General features: G+C 36.3%; 1 protein-coding gene across 3 annotated transcripts in view; it reads left to right on the top strand.

The window, feature by feature from the left end:
* The window catches only part of LOC139973307 (uncharacterized), a 253,733-nt gene that overhangs the window by 115,641 nt on the left and 117,721 nt on the right, over window positions 1–20,371 (top strand). Inside the window, exon 1 of one of the 3 annotated variants that reach the window (XM_071979898.1) lies at window positions 19,581–20,068. The exons of the other annotated variants lie outside the window; for them this stretch is intronic. The gene's annotated coding sequence lies outside the window, so the exon portion shown is untranslated. Of the gene's footprint in view, window positions 1–19,580; window positions 20,069–20,371 lie in introns of those variants that run through there. 3 annotated transcript variants of the gene reach the window in all.

Raw genomic sequence — 20,371 nt, 5'->3', positions numbered from 1 at the left:
TTGGAATGTAAGGGTTCTATGCATCACAGAAAAGATGATTTAACTGAATGGGACAGGAAAATTTACAATTTTTATTTATGGAGGATGGAAGTTGAAGAATTATACAGAGTACGGGTGGAATTTGTGAGCAGGTCTTCCTATCTTTGCCACTTATCTAATTAATATTCTTATTATTTTCATCATTAAAATCAGTGTGGTGTGTTTGACGAGATGCGTGAAGTGATCTCATAGCCATATATATGCAATAAACCTTAAAAATTGGAGACTTGGAATTTGGATGTTTGGTCAGGTGGGCGATTTACTTTAATATGTACTCTTGATGTGTGGAAAAAATACCAGCTGCTGGAGTATCTTATATCTCTACTCACTTAATTAACAGGCAAAAAGTAGACTCAGGACTTTGATGTTTCTAAGATAATTTTGATAGAGACATAATAGAAACAACCACCCCCTCCCCCACCCACCCCCCCCCCCCCCCCCCACCACCGAGTCCATGTCCAAGGAAACAGCTTAGAGCTCTGTTCCGTTGGAGGAGATATTGGGCTTTAGAAATGTACGTTAGTCGGTTACCATTTTCACGAACAGATCCGTCTGGTTTTCAACTGTTTCATCGCTCTAATACAGGACAGATTTTGTCCCACAATGATGAAATTTATACCCGAGTTTGTTTTACATTCAGTGAAGGAGTAACAACAGTTTAACGTGCCTTTAGAGCTTGAGTATATTCTCAACTACCAGATTTTTGCAAACTCAACTCGAAAATTAGACTTTTTAGCCAAAGTAACAAAGGAGAAAAAGATGGGGAAAAGAAAGAGTTAAATGATTGCCAGCTGTTCCTGTTCAACTGAGAACTGGACTACCGCCCTCAGTATTGTGTCTACCGTCAACCACTTGTATGGATTTTTAATGCCCTCGTCAATTCCTGTTTTAAGATTTTTGTTTGGCAATAACCCAATAATATTAAGCAAACTTTATCTTTCTTTTTGTACTATTGTTCTTCTCTTGGGAGGGGGGTGGGGATGGGGAAGGGGAGATGTTGTGCAGGTATGGAAGGGTAGGGGGGTAGAGTTAGGGTGATGATTTGTGCACATAACAGAGACTTCAAAAATGTGAAAGATGTGAGTATAATTGAACCCTGAAAAGTTTTCCAGCAATTTTCCAGAATTAGTATGAAATGAATACAAGAGGTATGGTGTTTCGTGATGCAACACTGAATGAACCTATTGCTCTTAAATACCCATCGCCCTTATACCTCTCCACATCTCTTGCTCTGTTTCACTCAACATCCACCCACCCGCCCACCCCCTCCGCTCCCACTTTTGTATGTCAACCACATGTAGTTAAACATGTTTGTTTGTATCACAAGTAAAGCTCTTTTAATGTCATCATACAGTTCTTTTTGTATGTACTGAGGGATCGCTGCATTCTACCTAATACCCTCAATGAATCGTTTCGCGTTATTCCCTGGTCTCCTTTTTGATTCTTGTCTGGCAGTCGTTTGATTGCGTCTGGGTAGCATGCAGGGTGAAGGAGTTGACACTCTATCCTCTCCGTAAGACCTTGTATGCAGTCCCGATCGCATAGATATATATATATATATATATATATAAACATATATAAACATACATACATACATTCATATATATATATATATATCAAGTATGAAAATCATACACTCTGATCAAAGAAGGGTAATTTAGCGCACAGCATGGGCTAGGAGAGCTTATACATGATCGTCGATGGTACAGGCTGCTGTTGCATTCAGTTACAATTCATAATAATATAATAATAATAAATGAGACTTATATATATAGTGCCATAGCAGTAGACAAAAGTCACTGCTCAAGGTGCTTTACAAAGAAAGCAGATTAATTTGCAAAAGAACAAGTGAAAAGATGGGTCTTAAAAATGGGTCTTAATAATGGCATTGACATGTACACTAAAATACTGTAATATTATGTTATGTATAGCGGGCAGAAAATTGTGTATAGTTTTGATTTCCATGTCCTAAGAAGATGCTGAATCCTGGTACTAAATCAGAGCTACTGTACCAACCTAGTCCTTGGTTTTTTTGTTTTTTTTTGCTGTACCTAATTTTTTCGGAAAATAATGTAGATTTTTACTGAGGAAACTACAGGATTCCAAAATCAGTTTAAATTAATGTTGCAATATATGTGTTATAAAGAATGTCTGCAAACAGACTTATCGCAGACCGGCCTAATTTGACCCTCTTATTCATCTCGATAACGTACCCGTCATTTGATTGGTTAAAATCCACTTTCATAATTAGCAATGTGCTAACCATGAATGGGCATTTAGACTCACTGTGAGTGAATTTGTTTGTATATACATGTTTCACAGTTTCATGTACTCATTTTTAAAGTCTCATGGATATGCATAGATTGTATAGTATGACAAAACAAAACACAGTAACTGCTTTTAAGGCCCAAAATTACTGAAATTATCACATGGTTTCTAAAGGTTGGCAGTTGTGCTCAAATGTATAAGCAATCACTTCCAGCAGCTTAACTGTCATGTAGCAAAATGATTTTAAATACCTACAGTAAAGGGATTTGTCCGTGGGAGGTTTGTCAAATTTATTATAAATAACCGGTTTTTGCACAAGTAAATTCGTTTCGTCAAAGCAGGTACTCAGCATGAATAATTACAGGTTAAGAGAAAATGACATATGAAAATAACCTCGATCCCACCCCCCTCCCCACTCCCCACCCCCACAATCTTTAAATGTTACAAACATGATTGTGATAGCTCTTGAACAAATTTTCTTCTTCCCTAAAACTCCGCCTCACCCCTTCTCCCTAAAACTCCGCCTCACCCCTCCCTCTGATAATTACGTTTGAATATATTATATTGCAGTATCAGCCATTTGTTGATAGAAATCATTATAAATAATGATAATCATATCATAATTTCAAAATATCAAGATGCCGATAGATTTTGTGTTTTGTAGTACTTGATCAAATCTCATCACTACTCCCTTCCCCTTCCCCCCCCCCCCATTTCCTCCCTCTTGAAAATTATATTATTATGTATAATATTTATTGTATCACCCAATTTTTTTGTTTTCTTGTTAGAAATTGTGATATTGTACTTGTAAGTTACGAGGCACATTCTTTTTTATAAGACACCGTTTGCTAATTTAACTTACGAGAGGATTATGTAGACTCCGGTCGTAAAATTTTGCATTTAATTCATTTGATGGCGTGAATTCGGCTCTGGTCAGCAACGAGATTGATATCCAATGCCCTGGGAAGCGTCGAATGCGGGTTTTTTCATTCGCTACTATCAATAATGCAGAATCAAAAAAGAAGTCGGAAGGGTATTAAAAGCCAGACCTAAAAATTCATCCTTTTTTTTTTTTTTTTGATTATTTTTTTCTATTTTCGTGTGTGTAAGACTTGCATGACAATGGCTTCAAACCAAGTGCCCGTTTTCGCCTTCACGTTCTGACAGGATTTGTCGTTTGTCCCGAGGTAACCTTGACGAGTTCATTACCATAGAGACCGTTGGTCAATTCTAAATCCCGTCTCTTTCTTGACAGGGACCATCTCTAACAGTTTGTCAAAGATGACTCATATTTTTTTGGGTTTCTTTCCATTTTTGACACATAGAGTAGTAGTTGTAGTAATGCTCCATCTCAGAGAGAGATTTAAAGGGGGGACTGGATAGGCTCCATTTTTATTCTTCCGCTTTCTTTTGTTCTGCATTTTTAATGTTTTCTTTCTCTAACGTCCTTAAAATGTCGTCTCCGTTGACCTAACCTACTTGTATTAACAACAGCTCAGTGGGTGATTAATCCCAGTCGGTCCATCCACAGGTTTATTTCATGTAAATTTATTCATAACGGCATATGCGGTCACCTGTAATCACCAAAAATTTCTGTCCCTTCGAGTTTTTTAATTTTTTTTTTTTTTCATTAACGGATCAGTTATTAAAGTCACGAGGTTAAAAAGAAAGAAGCACACCGGGATATTTATAGACGATTTGCAATTTATAATCTCCTTCCATATCCATCGTTAAGAATTTTTTTTATTGTCTCTCGTTCAGCGTTATCGTTAGTATCTTAGCCAATGGTTAAAGAACAAAGGATTCGCCTGTCTTATCTTCGGTTGCTGTTTGTTGTCTCAACACACCTTTGTGGAGAGTTTGGTATTTCTTTATTCGTCTCTCATTTTCTGAGTGTTTCAAGAGTCTTTCTGTTATATTTCCAAGGAGAAGTGCTAAAAAGAATTGAAAAGTTAGAACATAATAAGAGTACGAATATTAAAAAGAGTTATCAAGATAAATCACATGCTGCAAAAACTAAAGTATTTCATCTCGATGAAAAAAATCTGAAAAAAAAATCTGGAAAATTCAAGTTTTCATAACACACAATTTCTCTTCTTTTTCTTCCTATTTGCTGTTTTTGTTACATTTTGATCATAAAATACCATTATTATTTCTGAAGCCGCATAACTCTTTTTTCATTCACTTCCGTGCAAAAGTGATTTTTATTTCCTGTTTTAAATTATTACTTTTCTCTTTCATTTTCCACCATTATAATGCCACTATTTAAAAACCAAAAAAATTATTTTTTTGTTTGTTTTTTGTATCAAGATCAATATTTGCCCCCTTTTCTTATCACTTTATCAATTTTGAGATGATCGACTTTTAATACATTAATGATTTATGATATGAAAGAAAACAATGCAGAGAGCCCCCCAAAAAAAAAAAAAAAAAACGGGACCAAAATGTGTCAGATAATTAAATTAGTCTGCAAAAATCCTATCCATCATTCTAGAAGAAACAGTTATTGTTTCTTCTCGGCAAAATCATCCAAATGATTAAAAAATATTTACTCTTTTTTTTTCTCTTTGTCGAGGAAATTTACTAGAAAATATTTGCTTAAGATTCCTGAGCACATGAGATTGATGGGGTCTGCCGTTAGTTAATCGCTTTCTTACCGCACTGCGGTGCGCTTGCATCCATCTTGCCGAGTCTGCCACGGTAGAATTCACAAAACCGCCTTTGTTGTCAATTAGTAATCCATTGGGGATACGGCAACTAAACCCACACCAAGAAAAAAAAGTTTTCATGGCAAATAAATGTGTCCGTCTTCCATTCCACGCTGCTGGAGGTCGTCGATTTTCATATTCGCTCTGTAACCGGGGACGACACGTTGTGTTGTTGTGACGCGGACTCTAACCGACCGTACAAGCACACGGGGCGAAGAGATATTTAATGTAACATGCAAAAAGTATGTTGGTACAGATTTTTGTGGTTCTCTAAATTATTTATTAACAGCAGAATCGGTCGCTTTATAATATGAGTTAACCCGGGGAACAAAGAACTTCCGACTCGGCTGACAAGGACAAACTTTGGAGAGGAATCTGCCAGTCAATAAAAGGCTGAGGTTTTTGGAATCTTTGAAAGAGCTAGCTTACCATTAAACAAAGGTCTAAACAGCAGTTAAGACAAAGGACAGAGAGTGCAGGGTGCAAAATCGGATCATGAGGGTAAAGTCAAATTTTTTTTTTCTCCCCCTTTTGTCACCGTCATTTTTTCTGTTTTCTTTTTTTTCTCTTTGTGCTGGTTGTAAATATTGCCAGTTTCAAGGTGATTAATGTTTTGTTTCTTTGCAGGTTAAAACAATAGTTCTGTGTCATTTTAATGAGATGTTTATTGCCTGTAATGGATGTGGGTAAACACAAAGGTTTTCTTTGCTTTTAATTAAACGCCGATTCGGACTGGCAATATATCAGTCATAGGAACGGCCCGATTAAGAGAGCTTTTGTTGTCATCTTAGGTCAATAAATTTATTTCTTTAAAGATTGATGAGATTCTGTTAACTATATTGTCTAATTGACGATAGTTTATCAAGGTTTTTGTCACGTCCGATGTTTTTGGTGTTTTTTTTTTCTATCCTTTTAATGCATCTAATTATAAATGTGTATGATTAATCGTTGTTGGTTTAATGAGTTAAGTTTTTGCTGTCCTTTATCGTTCTAAGCAAAGTCTTTAGTGACATAAGGAAGAAGCATAAAAGTAGTTTATTTTCAAGTCGATATCTCGAGAAAGAGTTTTAGAAATTAATTAAGCTCTGGTGAAGAACACAGAAACAAATGTTGGGACAAGGTTTGAGTAAGAGCTAGAAAATCATTGTAAATATAGATATCTGCATAAAATGGGCAAACACAAATTGACACAAATATGCTCTTTTTAATGTTAAATATCAAATAATTCCTTTCAATGGAAGTACGAGTGACTTGGGTCTGAGACCGTAGTTTAATCTAACCAGCCACAGAGTACCTTTTACAACTGAGTACAAGACTTAAAACTTTGAAATTTGCTGTGAGGTGTTATCACCTTTTATAGAAAAACCAATTTTGTAAAATGCGTGAGAAAATTCATATCCTAGCTAGGTTAAAAATTTGGAAATTTCTTCAAAAACAAGTGTATATCATTATAAATATTCTTGTGCGGTAGCTTGTTGTCTGGGAGAAAAGACAAAACTTAATACAGCAAGCACAAGATAAATATTATGTATAACACCGTTTCATGAGGAATTGGATTCTCAAACAAGAGTTGGTGGATATACAAAAACTAGGGGGAAAGTGGGGTGGGGGGGGGGAGCAAAGTTACTTTCAATCATCAAGAAACTGTCAAAGTTATTGACTTGTGTAAGTGTGTAATTCATGGCTGGAATAATCCAATGTCTTCTCCTTTCCTTTTCCCTTTGACTTCATTTTGTCAATTTCCAAATTTTTATAATTTTTGTTTTAAAATGATATCTAGAAGAATCTTTAGAAGAACTTTTAGACAAAGAAATGATAAAAATCCCAGGTATGAGATTCTTCAAGTCATGGAATACCTATCTATATAGAGTTCCAAAGTTGTTTTGTGGCAGCTAGGTTTAGACAAGAATCGAAACCTTCTTTAAGATTTTACAGTATTTTAGAGGAAAAAATAGGTATTGAAATTTAGGATTTTAAAACACCATCAGTCTTTAGAGGAGACAACAAAATTTCCTCTCCTAACATGGAAGTTGGAACACTGTATAGAGAATTTTGACTTTTATATTGTCTTCCTGATTATGCACGTTGTAAGCGATAAAATCAAGTTTTGTCAATTTTTTTTCACAAAACTGACAGTCATTTTTGATTGCATGATTTTGATTGCAATCGACTTCCCGAGGAGATAAAACATTTTTATTAATAATAATAATAATAATTTATTCTTTTATAGCGCTTTACATCAAAGAATGATCTCAAAGCACTTCACAAAATCGCATAAAATATTACAAGTTAAAATTATTAAGTTAAAATTATTATTGTTGTTATCGTGTTTTTCCATCTGTCTGTCTTCCCGGGTCGTGTTTTTTCTCGTTTATTTTGTTATTAAAATTTTTGCTTACTTTATAGTAACCCTTTTGATGTTTTTAAAACAAAAATTTCGACAAAATTGATGATCAGAATAGGCTTTTGTTATTTTTAAATATTTTCTGTCATTTCGTGTCTGGATAAATGCAGTTTGGGAATTGTTCCATATAGCACTCTATTCAGGTAACAAGAACAAATTTATATGCCATGAATTTGAATAAAATAAACTTGCAGTGTCTAATTTTGCACAATTTTTATTTTTAATAACAGATTGGGAAATTATTCTGGATAAAAAATAAATTGATGGGATATTTTCGTTAGAACTATAGATTGAAATGATATATATAAAAAAAAAAAATAAGTATTGACCATTTTCTAAAATTTATACTGAACCTGTTGCTGAAGTTTAGAATTTTTGTAGATGAGCCGTAAGTAGGAACTTATAATGGATAATTCAGAGTAGATCCTAATATAAGTTTATTCCTGCTGATATTTGTCCCCTTGGACTAACTTTGTAATCCCATTTCATTCACAACTAAGGCTCCTTTGCCACGTTTAGGACAGAATAGTGCTGATTTTTATCCCTGCAGTGTGTCCAGGAGCGACTTATTCCATATGTAGGCCGGTGTGAAACCATTGATCAATGCTTAGCTTTAATTGTTTATACTCTTGGAATATTTCTCTGGCTTTAAATAACTTTGGTGTCAAAACTCCTAATTTTGTTATTTCGTGATGATGTTAGAGGTGTGTGTGTGTATTTCCCCCCTCCCCCTTTCCCTTTTGAGCCAAAAAAAAATTAGGGACTCCATCCAGTTTTCTACATTTTGTATCGCCTGCATGGATGGACATGACTCTTTCATATGAGCATTTAAGTGTTATGATTGCAATATTTCTAAGATTTGGAATTTCGCTTGGCAGCGGACGAACTACATGATTAAGGAATGTAAGTATCGAATAGTTGGCCAAAAGAAGTTAAACAGCAAAAAAAAAAGAAAAAAAGAGAGAAATAGAAAACCAAGTATAGTTCTGCCTTAAATTGCTTGAAATCAAAATCAAACAAAACTGTTAGCAAACTGCTTATGCACTAAAGAGCCTGTGTAAGAGAATGTGTAAAAGTAAGAGGGCCTGACGTTTCGATCCTAGCAGGAACTTCTTCCCCTGTTGGTTTCTTTCTTTCTTCTCTCCATCCCTTGTCTACTAATCCCCTTACATCTATCTCTTTGTGTCCACCATGCTCATTAACCTGTCTGTATTCTGTGCGTGTATTTGTCCCTTCTGTTACTGTTACTTGTCATTTAGCCTCTGAAGAAGATCCTGCTAGGATTGAAACGTCAGGCCAACTTACTTTTACACATTAAATTGCTTGAAACAGTATAAGGTCAGAAGCCAAAAAAAAAAAAAAAAACCTGTTAGTGCAAGGTCATAGTCACATAATGTTGAGGACTTCAATGGTCGGCTTTTTTTTTACGTATTTAGCTAAATTTCCCGATGACATGGTATTTCATGGAAAGAGTTGAGAGGTATATGTTTGCTGTAGGAATTAATAGAGCTGTAGAGGAAGCCATATACCATGAATATAACTGAAAGTTTAATGTGAACTAGATAAATTTGTTGTAAACTAAATTAGAAATGTAGACTGGACAGATACTATGGACGCCTGGAAATGTATTTCATGTTATTTTCACGGTGGCTTTTTTTTTTTTAACCAAAGTTTTCCAAATGGACACTTTCAGATGCCGGGATAAAGTGCAAATTTTTGATAAAGTGAATTAAATTGCGACAGCGACTCAATTGTCTAAAATGTTCAGATAAAGACTGCCTTGCCTGCTAAGTTAATGCAGACTCAGTTAATGGAAACTTGTTTTTAACACAAAAGATTGGCACAAAGGGTCATGGTCAGAGTGACAGACCTGTTGGAGCCGTGCAGGTAAATTAGAACTTCCTTTTTTTTTGGTGATGAAAAACAGACAATTGAGCAATTTTAAGTAACAAATGAGGTTGAAGACAAGCAGTACAAAAATTTGGAACCTTTAAGAGAGAAAGGAGCTACTTAAGGAAAAATAATTATGGGAGGTTGCCCCCGACCTGGCAAACTTAATGGATACTTGTTGTTCTTAACACAAAAGATTGTCACAAAGGGATGAAGATATTCCAAAATTGTTATTGTTGGATGGAAGAGGATGGAAGAAGTTGCAGCTTGGTGGGATATTTTTGGACATCTTGGTGGCCGTTTCAGCCCACTTTTTTTTCTTTTTTTTGTCACTGTACAGTACATTTTAAGTTAAGTCACTTTTATATGCTGACGTTTCTACTTCTCCAATTCTCTGGACATACAATATTGTCCGCATCAGAGATTAGATATTTGTCTCTAAATTTTCTGGCTGCTTTGCTATATATTGATAAACTCTCCTCTCTAAGTTTGGTGTATGTCAGATATCATAGTTCTCAACCCATTGACCTTGACGGACAAAGAACTCATCTTACAACCTTGCTAACCCTTAAAAAAAAATCTTGCACTCCCCAAAGAGACCATTCATGGCTGACTTGTCATTCAAACGAAGTTTAAATCGTAAATAAAAAGTGGTACGTTATACCTGTCCCTTTCGATGGAATCGCCTTTAAAAAAAACGACAAAATGAGGATGGGAGTTTACAAATCCATTAATATTTTCATGTGCATATTCCAAAGGAAATCATCAGAAAGTCCTAAAATTTTGTCCAAAAATGACCACTGCTTCTTCTTTTATGTTTTAATCTTTTATCTAAATATCTTTATTTTTTTTTTTTTTTCGTATTTTTCCCAACAACAATAATTTTCCGAATTTCCCCAGCCTTTCATGAGGCCCCTCACCCGTAGTAAAATTATACAACTTTGGGTAAGTGCTGCTTAGGTTTTTATAATCTTCCACACCATGTGCAATTGTCCACAGGTTCAAACACTAACGAGCCACTGTGCACAGCGGTGGTCTAATTCGTTTGCAATTTAAACTGTAAAATGTTGCTGACCGTAAAAAAAAAATAAAAAAAAAATAGCAGATGGCTGTTTCATGGTTTGCCAAGCCGTAGGTTATTGTCAGTGCCAATATAGGCAAGAAGATAATGCTATGCAATCAAAATGGTTGTTTGTTCACTACTATTACATGAATAATATCAATAATAACATTTCTTTCTCTTTTATCATCATCCCATCTTCCCCGAGATCTTCCCGTATTTTATGTTTTTTTCCCGAAAGCAGTGAAACCTCACCACTAGGGATTACGTCCGTACCACTTACCTTCCATTTGATTGGAATATAATTGACTTGTAAAGAATCCCGAACCTTGACCGCCAGAAAAAAAATACTGGAAAAGTGATATTTATCTCTTGTTTGTGCAAAGTCTGTGTAAAAAACATAATGTGTTTGTTTTACCATTCGTCACGGGAGAAAATCATTAGCAACGGGATACGACCATTGGTTCAGAGCTGGGATTTTTCGGCGAGGGGCTAGGGCCCCCCAGAGGTATAAACAGTCTGCATCAGTAGAATGTAGTGTATGTATGTAATGTCCAAACACACCGTGAGTCAGCGTATAGTCAGCTCGCTGCAGTGTCCGTTATAACTGCACAGCCGAACAGTTCAGTATGCGTAGCCCTGGCATTTTACTTAAGTACATCGATACATTACATCTGGCTAGGGTTTGGGTCATAGGATAAATGCGTGTATTTATGTGACATTGTGCATGTATGTATGTATATACACACATACGTACGGCACTAGAGAGCAAAGTAAAGATTGAATAAATTACCCTTGGCAGTAGCTTAGTGTTTGAGTACAGTTTATATCAGACATTTTGCAATGTTTTGTCCTTTATTTAGCCATAGAATTTGCAAATACCAGGTTTTTTTATCAAAGAAAGTAAGACAGAGTATGAATGAAATGAAACTTGGAGACGAAATAAGAAATGTCAAACACTATATAAACTAGTGTGGCAGTATAAGATGTCCTTTCTAAGACTTGCTCAAGTCATTAACTAGGATATATATGGATGATCCTTGACAACAGTGATGTACATTTTAAAGGCATAATTCCGAGTGGCGAACGATGGTAAAAAATTGTAAATTGAAGAGAAAAATTATTCCACAGCGGCAGTTAAAATGACTCTGGTCTTGATATCCCCATTCTCAAAAAATAGAGATATTGTTGATTTGAATATTTAACCAGCTATTTTCCCTTTGTTTAGAAGTTGATGGTCTGTGATGTCATATGGATAGAGATTATTCAGATGATTTTAATATTTGTAGTTTGGCTAGCTATTAATATGGTCTTGTTGATTTATCCCTTGAGACCTAATACATTATATATGGAACACGTTTGCCTACAGCTGGCCAATGTTAATATCTGTATTTCAAATTTCATCTCCTCAAAATTATACAATTCTTTTGTCGAGAGAAGTATTATATTTCCTCCGTGAATAAAACGATTAATTTGAAATATCATTTTCGATAGAGAGAGACATTCACAGCTCAATTGCCACGATGACATTTAATACTCACTCTGCCGTTACAAGATGGACGCATTGACAAACTATCACCGAATATCAAAAAATAAAAAAAAATAAATAAAAAAATATTGTATCTGTGGTGTACCAAAATGGTATAAGGATGTGGTTTTCACCGTAGAGATGTCGAAAATTTCCGGCATATTTTTATCATTGCGATCGACTTCAGTAAGTGGAAGCTTTACTTATATTCGTTCATCTACTGTAGTAAATTTGCGATTGGTAGTCTGGTTTTCAGATGTTTATATATGAATAATCAACCTTCTCATCTTCCTCCCAGTATTCCTAGCAAATCGCCCGTTTTGACCTTTTGAATCGACCCTCTTCTCATTTCTTTTATAGACTTTGCATGGAAACTGCTGATCTTGAATTTGTAATCAGGATTAAAAAGCTGTAGTCAAGTTGATTCTTGCTTTAATTAGGTGACCACAAAATGATTCATCGATTTGGCCTACAAAAAAAAAACAGGAAAAAAAAGTAAAGGAAGAAAACACTGGCCAACATTGTTACAAACCACGCTGACTTTTAATGGAAACCTTTTTAGAGTCTGTACTTGTATCCGTTTTCTTCTGTTAGAATGAAAGTTTGGAGAGGTTATTACCCCCCCTCTCCCACTCCCCTTTGCCTCCCACCTCCCCCTCCCCTCATTGGCTACGACTATTACGCTATTGCCTCCAGAACTTGGTTCTTGTTATTTTACTGGATGGCTAAGCTCCTTTCGTTCTAACAACCTGTTACATAGAAGGCACATTCATGAATTGCCAAAAGTTGTTTGTAGCAAGTTGGGCTGTAAAGTTTGAATTGTATAAAGTTAACCCTACTTTTCTGACGTTCTTTGTTCCCACAAAACAAAACAAAATGGTGTTTAAATTTGTAATTTTTTCCAAATGGCAGTCCCACGTCTCCGTGCGGCAGACATGTTCTCATAGGAAGCGAAACAAATATTTCATTTTGTGAGAACGTCAGAGGCGGCCATTATTTTTTGGGGGGAAACTTTCCAAATCTGATGTTGATCAATCAGAGAGAGAAGAAGAAGAAAGAGACGGAGAAAGATGAGAGAGTTGGATGAAAACGTCAAGATGGGGAACGAAATCTGCTCGTTCCCAAGGTTCCTTTTCTTTGTCTTTCTTTAATGACCAGCGGGAGAGGGAAGACTAATTTATGGGGGGCGCTCTGATCTTGTTGAATCTCTAGAGCGATTAATGGTCAATCGAGGTCTGACGATTTGTTTTTAAAAGATTTCACGAGCCTCCGGGCGCTTTGGGTCACCCTGGTCGGCCGCTGCGGTCAAACGACGTTTCTCGACCTCCTCGTCTTCGTCGTCGGGACCCTTTTAGGTTACCTCCTCTCTCGGTCGGCCGTTTATCCTCTTATTTTATGTTTTGATTGATGTTTCTGCAGTTTCATCATACCCGGGGTTATGACAAAGCATATATTTGTGGTAGGGCGTTGATTGCTTTATTGACTGGCATGGCAATATGCTTCCGTATCGATGAAAAATTGGCAAAGTAGTTAAATCGAGAGGCACAGCTCGCTTAGAATCAACATGTAACAGTTTGAAAATGCTACGGATACTGCGTACAACTTAACTAACGTGTGACCGCTAATATTGACACAGAGAGGCTGAGACCTTCCCTTCAACTACTGAGTGGAATATAACATGTCGTTTAAAATACAGAGTAGGATGGATAAATTCCATCTGGCAACATATCTCTCCACTGTATCTGTCTCCATCTTTGGGGAGGAGGGGGGGAGGGACGGGCAGGGTGGTTATTGAATGACTTAACAATTGATGTTATGATAAAAGGAATTAAAAGACTTAAAAAAAATGAAACAAACGTGATGTCCATGACTCATTGCAGAGATGTCTACTGATTCTGTTATGAAAAATGACAGTTTGGTAGCATTTGTATTATATTTTCATCCTGGTAGTATCCGTGACGAGAACCTTCTTTGTTAAGTATGATGAAGTAATGTGACAATATACTGTATGCTTAATATCTTGAGAATTTATGTTTTAAAGCAAACATCATCGCTCAATTTGTCTGTATAGACTTGTATCTTGCCTTACATGCTATCCTTTTTACATTTAATAAACAGGGGCTGCATTAAGTCAGTTGACAGATCCTGTTAACGATCAATATTTCAGGCCCCTTAAGCGCCCCCCCCCCAAAAAAAACCCATTGCCAGCTTGCTAAATAAAATAATTTTTGACAGTGCTTAATAATGAAAGGCTCAACTGGATTTGCCCATTGAAAAACAGATATTAAACAACATTGGATCCAAGATTTTATCAATGAGTAGGGGGTGAAGGGGTGGGTGAAGGGGTGGGGGAGTGTGTTATAGTCTTAGGTTTTTTGAAACCAACTCTTATGCAGGATTCAGGATCATAAAAATAATAATTGGGAATAGTGGCATGCCTCATTTGCATATTGGGAGATGTCTCATTTTGTGAGTATAACCCCAAAAAGGGGAATGAAAAGAAAAAACCTCCTTCTGATTTGGGCCGATCAACCCTTTTGTTCCAGAAGATGTTAGGCTCTGCTTTTTCGTCGACGGCCACCTGCTCCGTCCCGCTCCACTGACACATAAACAAAAATGGTATTAAGCTGGGAGATTCAACCAGCTAGAAAAAAGCCAGTGTTTGTGTGATTTATGGTATGTTTCTCTTCAAGGACAAGTTATGGCGGATTGGTCATTTCACGGTTTTGAGTTCCCAGATGTAAACATCATGAAACGGCAGCAGCTTGTTGCAAATTGTCCATTCAGTCAGTTCAGGCGGGGGGCGAAAAGTCCAACATAATTAATTCTTTATTTATTTTAAGATAACTGGACAGCATTAGTTGTCCACATGACCATTACCACCGGAAAGGAAGTGATGTTTTTTTTTTAAGAAAGTGATGATATTTTTTTTTCCCTTTTACTTTTCTTTTTTTTTCTTAAAGTAAACAAAGCCCTTTTCCTTGATGGCTTGTCTTTGTTGCAGGCTGGCTAAGCATTTCGATTGAACATGTTTGACGTATATAGCTCTTTTTGTTTCCGAGTTGTATATATATATATATATATATATGCTTAGAGTAAATTCCTAAAAAAAATCATAAAAACGAAAAGGAAAGAAAAATCAAGTTATCCTGTAAATTTGGATGACCTAAGGCAGAGGTGATATGTCTTTGTCACAAAGGAAACAAATCAACTAGTTTTTTTTTTCTTCTATTTTTGGGAAGAAGGTTTGTCATGGCTGCACTGGCTGGTTTGTTTTTTGTTTGTTTTTTATTGTAGAATACATTTCATGCAGGACTTACCTTTTTGTTATTTTTGTGAAAGCTATGTATTTTGGCTAAGAGTAAAGAACCTGTGGCACAGGTCAGACACTAGACCTGTATTTAGTGGCAAGGAGGGCCAGTTTGGGTCCCAGGGAAAAATATGTCACCATGCAGTACACCTTCTTGAAGTCTTTGTTTTCCTTACGTAAAAAATGAAAATGAGAATAAATTATCATTAAATCCTATATATTTCCCCAGGCTCCTAATTGACACTGAGCTGTAGGCTGACCCCTTCCCCTTCCCCCTCCACTCCCAAAATCACCCCCTCCCCTCCTCGCTCCTCCCCTCTCACTTGTCAGGTCCAATTGTCTATACTCAAACATATTGCAAATAATCAGGACATGAATTGTCTCCTTTGTGGAATTTTAATAGAAACAATCTTTTAGTCTATGTCAATGTAATGGTATTTTAAAGTTAACGTCATCATTATACTCTATCCATTTTTCACGTATTTCTTCTTCCGGTAAATTTGAAAAGCTAGAAATTGTTTTCGAGAGAATATGGGACCATCTTTTCCGTCTTAATGAAACTGTTAACTCATTTATCTGTGACATATAGCTGCTTTGTACATGTGTCATAGATGAACCGAGTTTGGTATGGCCCTTGGTGAAAATTAGCTAGCGAAAGTGTCCCTTGATCCTTGCAGATTTGTCGAGAGTACCCTCCAGAATTGAGTCTGGAAGGATCTTGAGGGGGTGTGAAGGAGCTTGAGGGGGTATGAAGGAGCTTGAGGGGGAATGAAGGAGTTTTTATATTGTTCTTCCTTGCTCTTCATTTGTAAAGAGAAGTTTAGAATGTTGGTTCTGTTTGGGGTGGGGGGGGGGTTAGTTCACCGTAGGGAATATCAGGTCATATTAACAGTGACTTAAAGGAGAATAAGTGTATTTCAGGGGGTGTGGGGGGGGTGGGGCTTTGAAAATGTCCCAATTACCACATATTTGCTTAAATCAAGGCAACATGTAAGCTTTTCAGAGAGGTTTAAAGAAGTCATGGATAGGTCATGGATACTTATCCATGGTTAAATTTTGTTTAACATGTGAAATCCTAGCTATCTTTAATTTATTCTAGGAAGGTAGGAATTGGTTGAAGTAACAATCCTATCTTCAAGTTCACTCCGAGATAGGAATATTGGTTGAAATGTACTCCTATCGTGAATTCACTCAGAGAATATGAATTGGTTGAATATAACTCTCATCTTTCAATTCACTTCCAGGAATGTTATAATCACTTTTTTTCTAAAAGAAAACCCCCTTTGCAATTTATAAATAATAAAATAGACAATTAAAATATGAAACCAAATTAAATCCACTTGAACTCGACATAAAGTATAATCCTTATAAACCACTGTAAATATCTGGCCATGTTATTTGTTTTCTTGTTAAATTTGCTGTAAACCAACCAACCTTGGCCTGACTTACAGCTCTCTTAGTATCCCAGCTCTTTATCTCCGAGACACTTTATAATGTCCATCTCCATTTTTATCCATACTAATACTACAAAGTACTACTACTACTACTGTTACATGTATCTAAAGGGAACATTTCCATGTGCTGCTCCATAATGATGCTTTTGTCTCGGCTTCTCTGACCTGTAAAACCTTGCGGTACATGCAGCGACCTCTGCTTCAGTCACAGACATTCGACACCCTTTCTTATTCCTTTTTTTCTCGTCGTCGACTACCTCGCTGCTGCGCAACTCTCTTTTGCCGCACTCTCAGACAGGCTGGCCTTGAAGCATGATCGGAGAGAGAGACGCAACAACTTACGAAGTCTGTCGCAATGTCAGGAGGCCAACGTACAGACTCGCAGCGACTGGAATTGAAACGGCTCATTTACTCATTTATCAGGTCGGCATTGAGCGGAACACCCTTTGATTTACTCCACTATAAACTGTCAGGTAGATACTGACACAGGGAGGCTGGCTGGCTCAGATCTCTAACAATGTGCTACATCTTCTCTCGCTCCTGCCTCTTCCTCGTCCTCCCTCGTCTTCTTCTGCTTCATCTTCTTCTTGGTTTTTTGTTGTTGTTGTTGTTATAACGAGTATTACAGCGAGGTGGTGTTGTATCATTGTTAGTAAGATAACATAGGGATAAAGGTATACGGTTAGTTTAGTTTTCATCGGCGAACTTGATAAAAGAATCGTCGGGGGGGGGGGAGGTATTGTTGGTTGCTGGCTGCTGTTATGATGGGGTATATCTAATTCTTCACTTCATTAATTAATTAGATAATCTGTGTACATATAGACATCGATCGCATCTTGTCGAATCTGTTTAAAGACTTTTTTGGTATTTTACTCGCAACTATGCGATGACAGTACATTTTCTCCTTTCCTTTTTTTGGGGGGGGGGTCGATTGTAGTTTATTGGTCGTTGCTTGTCACGACTCGTAAGATGACCCTGTAAATGTAATTATTATGACCTTGAAAAAGAAAACTTGGGAAAGCATAAAACGACAGCATCATTTTGATAAAAGATTGTAATGACGGCATTGCTGATAAAAACAATGGAAGCATTGTGCCAAAGCTAGAAAGTCGATCAACAAAAGGAATTGTTGATAAGAAAGAGAAAGCATTGTAGAGAAGCTTTGCTCATAAAAAAATGGTATTTCCAAAAGTTTTTATTTGAAGAAAATATTGGTCAAATATTCATGGTCTACTTGATGATAAAAAAAATAAAAACATGAGAAAAGTGTGACAAAAGCATTGATGATAATGAGAAAGCATTTTAGGAAAGCATTGTTGATGAAAGAGAAGCATTCATTGAAAGCATTTTCAACTAGTGAAAATTAAAAGGAGAGCAGATATTTGACAAAAGCATTGAAATAGGGTATTCAGCAAAAGCATTGATGATGATGCAGACTTAAGGGAAAACATCGTCGACGAAAGATCGAGAGCATTCACCAAAAAAGAATTTTCCATTTAAAAGGGAGAAAATGGAGATGAAATCCGTGGTAAAACAAAATTTGATAGAGAGAAAAGTTTTAGCAAAAAGGAATTTATGATCAAGAGCAAAATACTAATTGATCAAAGCATTTCTAACAATGAAACAAAAGGATAGTTGGTATAAAAGTGTGGAAAGTAAACAAAAGCATAAATGATGAAAACCAAAAAAAGGGAAAATTGATTATCAAACGATATCAAACAATTTGTCGGTACAATTAAAGCAAAATATTTACCGAATGTCGTTTTTTTTCTCCCTGTGGAATTGAAATGCACCATACCTGCAATTATATGTAGTTTCTGCCGTGCATGGCCTGATGGGAGCTTAAATAAGCCTAGTGAAAGAACACATTTCGTATTTAATATTAAATTTCTGGGCAAAATTTACACTACAAAGTGTACTGTAATTATCACCTGTCCAAAACAAATTACTTAAAAAGAAGGGCAATTATTTTGGGGGTAGTTCTTTAAAATGTTGTTTTGCTTATAGTATGTTATTTCATCTAGTCATTTTCTGTATGAATTTGCTTTGATAAAAAAAAAACATCGTTCTAAATTTGGTTTCCAGTACAATATACCGATCTGTTGATACACACAAATCGTAGAAACGTAGAAGGGAGAAAAGGAAATAGCAAAGAGTGAAAAAAAAAAAAACCCACAGCATTTTGTTGATATTCCATGTTTTTCTCCTAAAATACACAGAAATTCCCAGTGACACCTTGACCACTAAGATAATCCTATGCTCTCTGAGTTGATACCTTTGCTTTCTTGACCTGACTTTTGGTTTCTCGACTGTTTGCAAAATAATTTTTTTCAGTATTAAATGGAGAAGGGAAGAAATAGAGGAAACAACGTTTTTTCTTCAATTTGATTTTTTCTCTCACTTTTTAAGGATTATAAAAGTCCAACTGGCAAAGGGTTAGTTTAAAGAAATGCACATTTCAAATTTTTTTCTACGTCTACCCTTTGGTGGGACTCCCACATGTAAAAACCTCGGCTGCACCCCCTCTGACCTTTTTGGTACCCCAATAGAATACCTCCTACCACCAATCCATACCGATCCCAGACAGAAAGACAAATTATATCGAGGGAAAGAACACCGACGACACGTATCGGAATGAAGCCGGTGATATAAGTATACACATATATACCTGATAGCTACAGTAGATGTGTGTATGTGTGTATACGTATACAGATGTATATGTATGTATATATATATATATATATATATATGTATATAGATACTGTTTATAATCGAGTGGGTTTTCTACACTGTGTTGTCGTCTTACAACTTAAAAACTGAAAGTTCAGACTTGGAGAGTTGCCCATCGTAGTCCTCCCTGCTGCCGTTGTCGACCTCATCCTCCTCCTCTTCTTCTTTGCCGCCTCTTCTTTCGTCGTCGTCGTCGTAGTTTTGTTGCGTAGAGTGCATGTAATGTTATGTGCATATCATTGGTCTGAAGTCTCTACATCCAGAGAGGCTGTTCTCACCATGTGACAACAGGAGCAAGAAGAAGAAAGAGGAAGAGAGAAACAAGGAGAAGAAGACGAAGACGAAGACTACTAGCTACTACTACGGCTGCGTTGCGTGTTAGCTTCTGTACACTACTAGCTGACCAGGCAGGAAACCCTCCTCATGCTATCATCATACTTCAAACCGTTGTTACTGATTGCACAACTGTGCAGTGCATTTCTGTGGCGCACGTCACACACATAATACTTATTGACCGGAGCATATCCACCACACTACAACAAACAACAAAAAAAGAGCTGGGAAAAATTGAATGGTTTTGGCATTATTTTAAAGAAGGATTAAATGTGTCTTTTATTTTGTGAGCAGATCCTACAAATGGGACACTGGATTCACAACCAGTCGTCATCATTTTGAATGTAAGTTTTCTCTTCTAGTTTAATCATTTTTTTTCCCTCTATTTTTTTTTCTCTTTGCATGCTTAACTTTTCTCTCTTTTTTTTCTTCTTTTCTTTTCTTTCTTGCTTTTATTTATTTATTTCTTTATTTATATATTTATTTCTGTAATTATTTCTTTCTATTTATTATTTGATGTGTGTTTGTGTGTGTGTCTACTATCTTGGGGGGCACCACCTACAAGGTGGAATACTGCTATAAAATAAGAAGGGTATATATATCTTTTGGTCTAATATAGCTGTTAATCCCAAAGGATGGATTAAAAC

The sequence above is a fragment of the Apostichopus japonicus genome, chromosome 9, assembly GCF_037975245.1.
Source record: "Apostichopus japonicus isolate 1M-3 chromosome 9, ASM3797524v1, whole genome shotgun sequence".
NCBI lineage: Eukaryota > Metazoa > Echinodermata > Holothuroidea > Aspidochirotida > Stichopodidae > Apostichopus > Apostichopus japonicus.
This window is presented reverse-complemented; position numbering and strand designations above follow the sequence as displayed.